This window comes from Condylura cristata, unplaced genomic scaffold (assembly GCF_000260355.1).
Source record: "Condylura cristata isolate star-nosed mole 26May11 unplaced genomic scaffold, ConCri1.0 scaffold00017, whole genome shotgun sequence".
Taxonomy (NCBI): domain Eukaryota; kingdom Metazoa; phylum Chordata; class Mammalia; order Eulipotyphla; family Talpidae; genus Condylura; species Condylura cristata.
In genome coordinates this window covers 2,108,468-2,117,271 of record NW_004567118.1, presented here as the reverse complement: position 1 = coordinate 2,117,271, position 8,804 = coordinate 2,108,468, and positions in this window count along the sequence as shown.

Genomic DNA, 8,804 nt, shown 5'->3' with positions numbered 1-8,804 from the left:
CCTCAGGATCCTTCTCCAGAAGTAAATAAGGGGTTAATTTCATTTGCCCGCCTTCGCCCTGCCTCCGGCTCCGCCCCAGACCTGCTAGTAAAAGATAGCTCTGGCCCCAGAATACTGACGCTCGCTCTGCTCCGCACCCTCCCTCAGTGCAACAAAGCAGTTGGAGGCATCCCCCGCCTATCTCTGACCTCTGCACCATCCCCCTCCACGCCCCCACACCCCAACTCAAATTACCCTCTGCAATGTGCAGGAGCCATCCCTCTTTGGTGTGAACTAGGCTCCTAAAATCGAAAATGAACCACATCCTGGAAACTGCTTGGAAATCTCAGGAACTGTTTTACTTGGGACTCCAGCCCAGAAGTAAGGGACTTGGTCCGGTCCCCATGCCCCTTCTCGGAGACTCAGCTGGCCCCTGAGCTCCCAGAGCATATGTTTCTGTGTAAGTATAGGGGGAAGCCACATAATCAAGCCAAACTCTGCAGAAAGCCCTAATGTGCAGGTGCCTCCCACCCAGAGTGAAGAAGTTAGTTTATGACTCCAGATGGCTGGAACTGGAATTGCAGGCTTTGATCTGACAAAACAGTCTTCTGGAGCCCAGGGCTTTCCACCCTCTCCTCTGCCTTCAAGTCAGAGATGCTCCTAATTCAGTCCAAGCAGAAGCCCCCTCATTATGAAGGCTGCCCTCCAATCTCACTTGTTCAACTCTGGACAGGGAACTACTTGGCTATTTGCACAGGGTTGGAAAGTGGAAGGATCCTGAATCCCTCCTAATCCTGGTGTTTTTATTACTTGCTTCTCAACCAGGCACAGCTAACCACAGAAAACCTCCCATCCCATTCAGGATCCCCAAGACCAGGATCCCCAGATTCTGGCCCACTGAGACGGGGGAGTTCATTTACTTTCAATTCATTTTCCTTACCAGCTGCCCCTCCACCCCCTTAATAATAAATATCTCCCTTTAAAAGGGACTTATAGAATGCCAGCCCCTGACATACATTCAAGAACTTAACATTGATAAATTGTTTGATTTTCATAACAAGCTGCCCTGTGAGGACACATAATGGGGAGAAACAATTCTGAAGCAGACAGTGCGCCTATTCTGTTCCAGACAAGATGCCCACTTCTGTGATCCTGAGTCAGATAAGGGCCCTGATTTCCTAGGGTTCAGTCCAGGCTGGAGGCCCAGGAGGTGGGCGCAGACAGAAAAAAGCATTTTCTGGTTATACAGTTGAATATCATAACAGGTAATTATGCTAAGCTGGACCCCCAAAGAAATGGAGATGCTATTGGTGGGGAATAGAGTAATTGGGGAGGGAACAGGACTTCAGGGCCCCTGATAATGTATCCCATAGGGGCTGCCTGTCTTGCTGGGGTTGGGAGGAAGTGAGGGAGTAAGCCCTCCTCCCCTCAGTCTTTCTCCCTGCCTCCACCCCAGTGGGGACAGAACTTAGGTAATGTCTCTGATTCCCCTGAAATCCAGGATTTCCTCTGGTGGATATTCACCCCTGAACTTTGGGAGTCAGGGTATAGGGAGAAATAAAAATAGGGAGACAATAAAAAAAATTCTCTGAATTTCCTACAAATCTGGATGGCTGAGTGGCGTGATAGTGCACTTCTGAAAATGACCAGCAGGGGCCGCTAATAGCTACTCCAAATCTATATACACCCATCCACCTGCTGTGCTTCCTCTTACCCCCAACTCCTGATGGAGTCTTGTTCTAGAAGCCTTTTCTGTTAGCTATACTCTCTGTTAATAATAATAATAATAATAAAAGGTTTTTCTGTGTGTGGACCCTCACCTAACAAGGTACTGTTTAATGATTGTTTTTAAAACTGTTACTAGAATTTCAATATATTTTATCACACCTCAATCATCTTGTGCCCTCATAAGCACCCCACTTTGGAAGCTGCAGCTCTAAAAGAATAGTTATTTCCTCCTTTCTCCAGTCCTCAAAAAAGCATACAAAAAGATACTTTGCCCCCCTCCAGGACCAAACCAAGCCTTTCCTGGGGGCCCCTGGCTCTCCTTACCTCAAGACACAGCCTGAAGCTTCCTCCACCATCACCAGTAGCCAGCGCAAGCCAAACTTCCCTGCACCCCATCAGATTACCCACCTGAAGGACTGAGACCTAAAACCGCTCCCAGAAGCAGCCCCTGTCCTCCTCTCCCCACCGCACCCTCGGCCAAGCAGACACTCCCTTGCCTCCTTGTTTTACTCCCCCACCACCCCATGGGCTGGGGGGATTCTGGATCCAGACAATTCTATGTCGAAATCCTGGCTTAACCATGTGGGGTTTGTATCCTAGGCGAGTCACAAAACGTCCCAAACCTTATTTCCTCATCTATACAACCTCCATTTGGGGGGCAAGAAGGTGTTCAGAAGGTGCTCCACTCTGCCTCCCTTCTGAGCATAGGTCTGGGCGGTTCTAGCTGGGTGCCAGCTGGGCAGTGGGTGGCTGGTCCCCATCTGACTACCTGATGTGCCCATAAATGATTTCTGGTTTTCCTGGGGAAGAGAAGACACCTCTCAGGTACAGATAGCACGTCCTCTTTCTGCTGCCCACACACCCTTTGTGGCCTCTTGCACAGCCACATCTGTGCCCCCTACTTTTCCCAACCTCCTCTCCTACCAGGAACCCCGCTGAGGTGCTCAGAGCTTTGCTGGAGGCATCACATAAGGCCAGGAGTGGGGAAGACCTTACCAAAGACACTACAGCCTTTGGGAGTGGGAGGAAGTTCTTGCTAGCCACCCCCAAACCCAATGTCAGTTACTGGAGACCCCCACAAGCCAACTGTACCTTGGGGTCCTCCTGTAGACCCTGGACAGGCCAAGGACAGGGGAGTGAGAAGAGGGAGTGGAGAAAAGCCCGGGATAGTAGGGCCCAGTAAGGCACTTGAGTTACTCTTTGGGGACAGAAAGGAGAGAGGAAAATTCCCCACTTGAAGTGGTGACCTGGGGAGGCTGTGTGTGTACACACGTGACACACATACAAACAGGCGGTGGTGCTTTCCTCTCCCCCTTGACCTGAGAGATGGAAGGGACAGGGACAGATGCTGTGGGGTGGCTTGTTCCATGACTTTGGAAGCCTCTGGGCCCCCCAGGCTCCATTCCTCGACCTTGCTGACTCCCCATGCTCCCATCCCATGAGACACAGTCACTGTCCTCGAAGATCTTCACATTCCATCACCCAGTGGAAGAGTTCCAAAAACATCTACCAAGAGGCCACCTTCTGGGAATCCCTGATGGAAAGGACGTTTTGATCTCCTTTATGAGCAGAGTGGGAAGTGGTCTCCTCAGATGAAGTTGGTCCCTACACCCCAACTTCCCGTTGTGGAGAAAGCCGAGGTCAGACATTACATGTTCCTTCTGTGCCGGAGCTGGGAGGGGTCTCTGAGGGGCAGGATGCTCTCACCCTCGGGCGTCCCTGCCAGCTGCTCTTGACTGTGGCTAAGCTGTTCTCAGGTCCAGTGACTGATGCCAAATTAATAAAAGGTTTAGGGAGCATTAGTGAAAGTATTTTAATCAGGTCTAGCTAAATCCAAGATTAGATTAAGCTGTGATGGATAACAGTGAAGGATTAGCAAGAAAGATTACAAATTGCTTCTAGGTGTTCTTTATTTTAACACTGATGATTATAAGCAGAGTCTTAAGTCAATTTAAATTTTCTTTAAGTTCAACTGTTCTGTGAGTTAGAGTTTTACAAATTAAAGAATAGTTGATAGAAAATGAAGCAAATATCAGCTAAACCTAGTTCTACTATTACTTCTTATGAGATCCCGGGCTAGTCATTGAATACCGTTGACCTTCAGTTTCTTCATCTGTAAAATGAAGCCTATGAAATGAAGCCCCCAGTATCCACAGGGGGCGGCAGCCAGAGGATTGGGCTCAGCTCTACCACTCAGTTCACTGTCTTAGGAAAAACGACTTCATCTCCCCATGCTCTAATTTCTTCATCCAAGAAGTGGGGTAATGGTGTCCCCCACTTCCACAGACTGACGGGGCCCCTGCATGGGCACAGGTGAAGAGACTGGCCTGCAGAACGCTCGCCCAAAGCAGCTCTGTGTGTGGACACTGTTTGGAGCACACTGTCGGCTCACAACTGCAGGATAAAATTGTGAACTTTGAAAAAGCTTGTTGAAACTGGGGAATGCAGATGTTTCCAGCAGTGTGAATGCTCGGCAAACACCCAGACCCAGTGGAAAGAAGAGACACGCGGCTGCTGACCCAGGGAGCCTGGGTCCGCCTGTCTGACCCAGGGACAGGGAGCTGGGCCCCTGGGAGGGCCCTCGGATCGTGGATAGCAGGCTCTGCCCCTTGGCCTGCCATGGAGATGTGGGGAGAGCACTAACCTGGGACCCCTGGAGGCTTTGGATCTGGGGGTTTGCCACCTGTCTTGGCAAACTGACGGGCATCTGTGTCATGGAGCTGCGAGCCATGACTGCCAGGGTCTCGCTGAAAATCTGCTTTCTGATAAGCTTCTTGGGGCTCTTTATGCGGGCTGAGGTTGCGGAGGTGTGGAAGCCAAAGTTGTTCTTTCTGGAAGTCAGAAAGCAAGTTGGTTGGATTCAGCCTGGTGGGCAGCACTAGACCTGAGAACAGCTTAGCCGCAGTCAAGAGCAGCTGGCAGGGACGCCCGAGGGTGAGAGCATCCTGCCCCTCAGAGACCCCTCCCAGCTCCGGCACAGAAGGAACATGTAATGTCTGACCTCGGCTTTCTCCGCAATGGGAAGTTGGGGTGTAGGGACCAACTTCATCTGAGGAGACCACTTCCCACTCTGCTCATAAAGGAGATCAAAACGTCCTTTCCATCAGGGATTCCCAGAAGGTGGCCTCTTGGTAGATGTTTTTGGAACTGGGTGATGGAATGTGAAGATCTTCGAGGACAGTGGCTGTGTCTTGTTGACGAGCATACGCCCGTGCCTAGCACCGTGCCTGCCACCAGTTAACACGCTGGCAGGTGGTACAGCCTGGCTGGGAAGACTCCCCAGGGCACCAAGGGTGGCAATACGTGCATGCAAGGAATCCTTGGGCATGGCTCAGGCCTGGGCAGGGCTCAGGCCCTTAGGCAGGGGTGGCATGAGTCTGCTGTGTGGAGGTGACAACTGCCAGGCAACTGAATGCAGAGAGAAGTCCAGAGGCCTCTTTCCTGAGAAGGTAACTGGCTGTGGAGGCCCCCATGTTGGCAGAAAGAGCAGAGGGCACCCACAGGTGATAGGAGTGAATATACCCCTCAGACCCTAGGGGGAGAGGAGATTGCTCCCTCCTTCCTACCTGTGCCCACTCTGCAAGGGGAGCGCCATCTGACACTTAGGACCCAGAAGGCCTGAGGGGTGAATGACTGGTCCCATCACTTCCACCTGGGGGCTCCAGAGTCGCCCTCTGGGCTGGGCTGTTGCTGGCAGAGCCCCTGAGAACAGAGGCACACTTGATCGTTGCTAGGAGTCAGCTCTGGCCCTCACTCAGGAGACTGTGTTCTCCTTATAAGAGAACAGTCAAAATCAGCATAATGAAAGGTGTTTCTTTTTGAGAGTTTAAAATACACACACTCACACTTAAATAACCCATATGATTTTATGTATTATATGTATGTTTCATCAGACATCTTTATTAAGTCGGTGTAAAATTCCTTACTGCTTCTCCTCACTGGCCTCTTACAGGCACCCCCATTTGGACACACGGGCACATTAGGCATTTGGCATTTGTGACACAATATAGTGAGCCCATATGGAGCTGGGCCTGGGGATCACAAGGCAGGGAGGGAGTCCCCCCACCACCCGGGTCCAACTTCAGCTCTCCCTCCTGCTCCGCTCCCACCTCCACCTCCTCCTCTCCTTCTCCTGACTCCCCACCTCCCTCCCCTGCACAGCCTCGAGCCAGTATGGGGGCATCTACAGTGTTTACCTAACAAAGAAGCCAGACCAGGAGCCCCATTGGGGTAAGAATGCAGTCTAGGTTGATGGGTTGTGTAGGAAAACAGTTGTGTTATCTTATGAGAAAATGTGGTTATCATGCTAAGATATTAGGAGGTTATATATTAAGCCCCAATTGGTAGACTAAATATTCAAATGACATGAATGCAAATCACAGACGCTGGAATGGAAATCACTGATATTTTGTTTTTCAGAAACAGTGATAATCAGCTAAGTGATTTTGCTCTGGTCTGGCCTAGTATAGTCCTCACTCAGTAAAGTGCCAGGAACAGATGGTGCGGCCGCTGTGGGAAGCAGTCTGGCAGTTCCTCAAAAGGTTAAGCATAGTTATCATATGACCCAGCAATTCTACTCCTAGTAATATACTCAGAGAAATGAAAACAGATGCCACATAAAAATCTCTACAGAAATGACGGTAGCAGCGTTATTAATAGTAGCCAAATGTCCATGCACTTATGATGCATAAACAAAATATGAGACACCATACAATGGACTATTATCAGCTATAAAAGGAAGCCCGAAGAGAGGTCTGGCCTTTGCACTCGGCTTCTAAGAATCTCTAAACCCTTGGAATGCCATGCTGACCTAATAGTATTTTTGCTTGCCTAGGAGTCTTGGTTGACCCCAAGTAGTCTAAGAATGTGATTCGGGGTGACATAGTATCATCTCAATCTCCAGAACATCTAGAGAGAGATCAGAAGTGGCTGTCAACCATGTCTGCATAATGGAGCCCCAATAAAAATTCTGGACCCTGAGGCTTGCTTGAGCTCTCCCAGATGACAATATTCGTGCCTGTTGTCACATACCATTCTGGAAAGTAATGTTGTCTGTCCATAACTCCATGAAGGGGACAACTGGAAGCTCCATGGGTGGCACTATCTGAGCTCTGCCACGTGTGCCACTCCTTTGACTGGCTTTCAGCTGCATCCTTTAGCTGTAATAAACAATAACATGAGGATAGCCACTCGCAGCGTGTTCTGTCAGTTCATGTAGCAAAGTATCTGCACTAAGCGTGGCTTTAGGGAGCCCCTGAACTTGCAAATGGTGTCAGAAGTAAGGGTGGTCTTCTGGACTGTCCCTCTAAACTTCACAGCATAGCCCCGACCCATGGAACTCTTTCAATAAAAAGCTCGAGTGTGGGACTCTCAGACCCAGTGGCTGTAAAGAACCAGGCTTGTTTACTTTGGGAGGGAAGCAGGTTGGTCACACCAACCCACCTCAAGCTGACAGAACCAGATTCAAAAACTGCTTCCTTCCTTTCCACCTGAGACTCTGATCCCTCCCCAGATGGCTTTGGCCCCAACTGGGAGGTGGCAAAGTGCAATGAAGTGACAGCCATACCCTGATTTTATATATTCTATTTCTCAAGCAAGATAGTTAACACCTGTCACTCGACCAACCCCAGGCATCTTGTCTGTGCCAGGCATGGGGCAGTGTCTGTGGGGCACGAAGGAAGGCATTCCTCCCCTCCTGGCGCTCACTCTGGCACGGGAGCCAGACATGGCACCGTGCAGCAAGGAAGCACAGTAAGTGTCGTCACAGCCGCCTGAGCAGCACAAGACCCAGGAGCAAGGGAGGGCAGAGAGGGGGCGGGGTGGCATCACAGAAGAGGAATGGCCGGAACTGGGTCCTGGGTGGGATTTTGCCAGGCAGAGAGGAAACCGCTGCTTCCATACAGGAAGAAAGGCACAAGCAAAGTCCAGGGTAAGAACATGCCCACTCGAGCGGCCCCTGGAGTCTGGAAGGAGGAGAGCCAGACAGGCGCCAGGAGAGAGGCACCTGACGGCCGCAGATGTGGCTGCCGAGGGGAGGTGAAGCAGGTGAAGCGCAGGTGTTCAGCCCAGGGGACCACACACCTGTGGCCCATCTATACGAGGAACGGGAACAGTATGTCAAGTGACCCAAGAATTTGTCTCAGAAATGTTATGCTGAGTGAAAGAAACCAGACACAAAAAGAACATAATCTTTGATGCCATTTATTTCAAGTTCTCAAACGAGCCAAGCCAATCTCCAGAGCAGATCAGCCTGGGGCAAGATGCCTGGACAGAGGCCGGAGGGAGCTGGCCGGGGGCACGGAAATGTTCTGCACTTGACCGTGAGAGTGGTGACACAGTGATCCGATCTCATCAAGCTGAAAGCTGAAGATGGGTGAACTGTTTTTTATATTATAGTAGTTTATTTTTACATCATTTTGTGCCTTTTCCCATCTCAGTTGTAATCCCCATGGACTTCCCATCACCAATTCGAAGATGGGTGAATTTTATTGTATAGAAGTTAAGCTTCTATAAAGTGCTTTAAAAGGTGTTTTAAAAAATAAAGCCGTCAGGCCCTCCCTGGTGGCGCAGCGGGTTAAAGCACTGCACTAAGAAGCTACAGCCACTTCGGCATGAGTTCGATTCCCGCCTGCCCTGGAGGTGACCACATGGCTCGGCAGACCTCTCCTGACCCGCCCGCTGCTCCCCTCAGCAGTGTACTTCGTCGATCTGCCTGTTCTGCTCCCCACTCGGTCTCTGGTGAAGCCTCTCGCCACCCCTGCACCTCTGGCCTGTGCCCCAGTTCTGTATGCACAAATAAATCTTTTTTTTAAGATTTATTTATTTATACAGAACTGGGGCACAGGCCAGAGATGCGGAGGGTGCCTGGAGTCACGTGACCTCCCGCGCCGGTGTCTCCTTCGCCCCCGCCAGGTGCCGGTGGTGCTCCCAAGTGCATGGGCCACAGAGTGGCTGCTGCTGCTGCTGGGCTGCGGGATGCTGGGGGGTGGGGTGGAGGAAGGTCCCCTGCAGCAGTCGGGGTGCTGGGGGGTGGGGTGGAGGAAGGTCCCCTGCAGCAGTTCATGAGGCCCACGGAGCAGCTTCGGCCAGTTCCACAA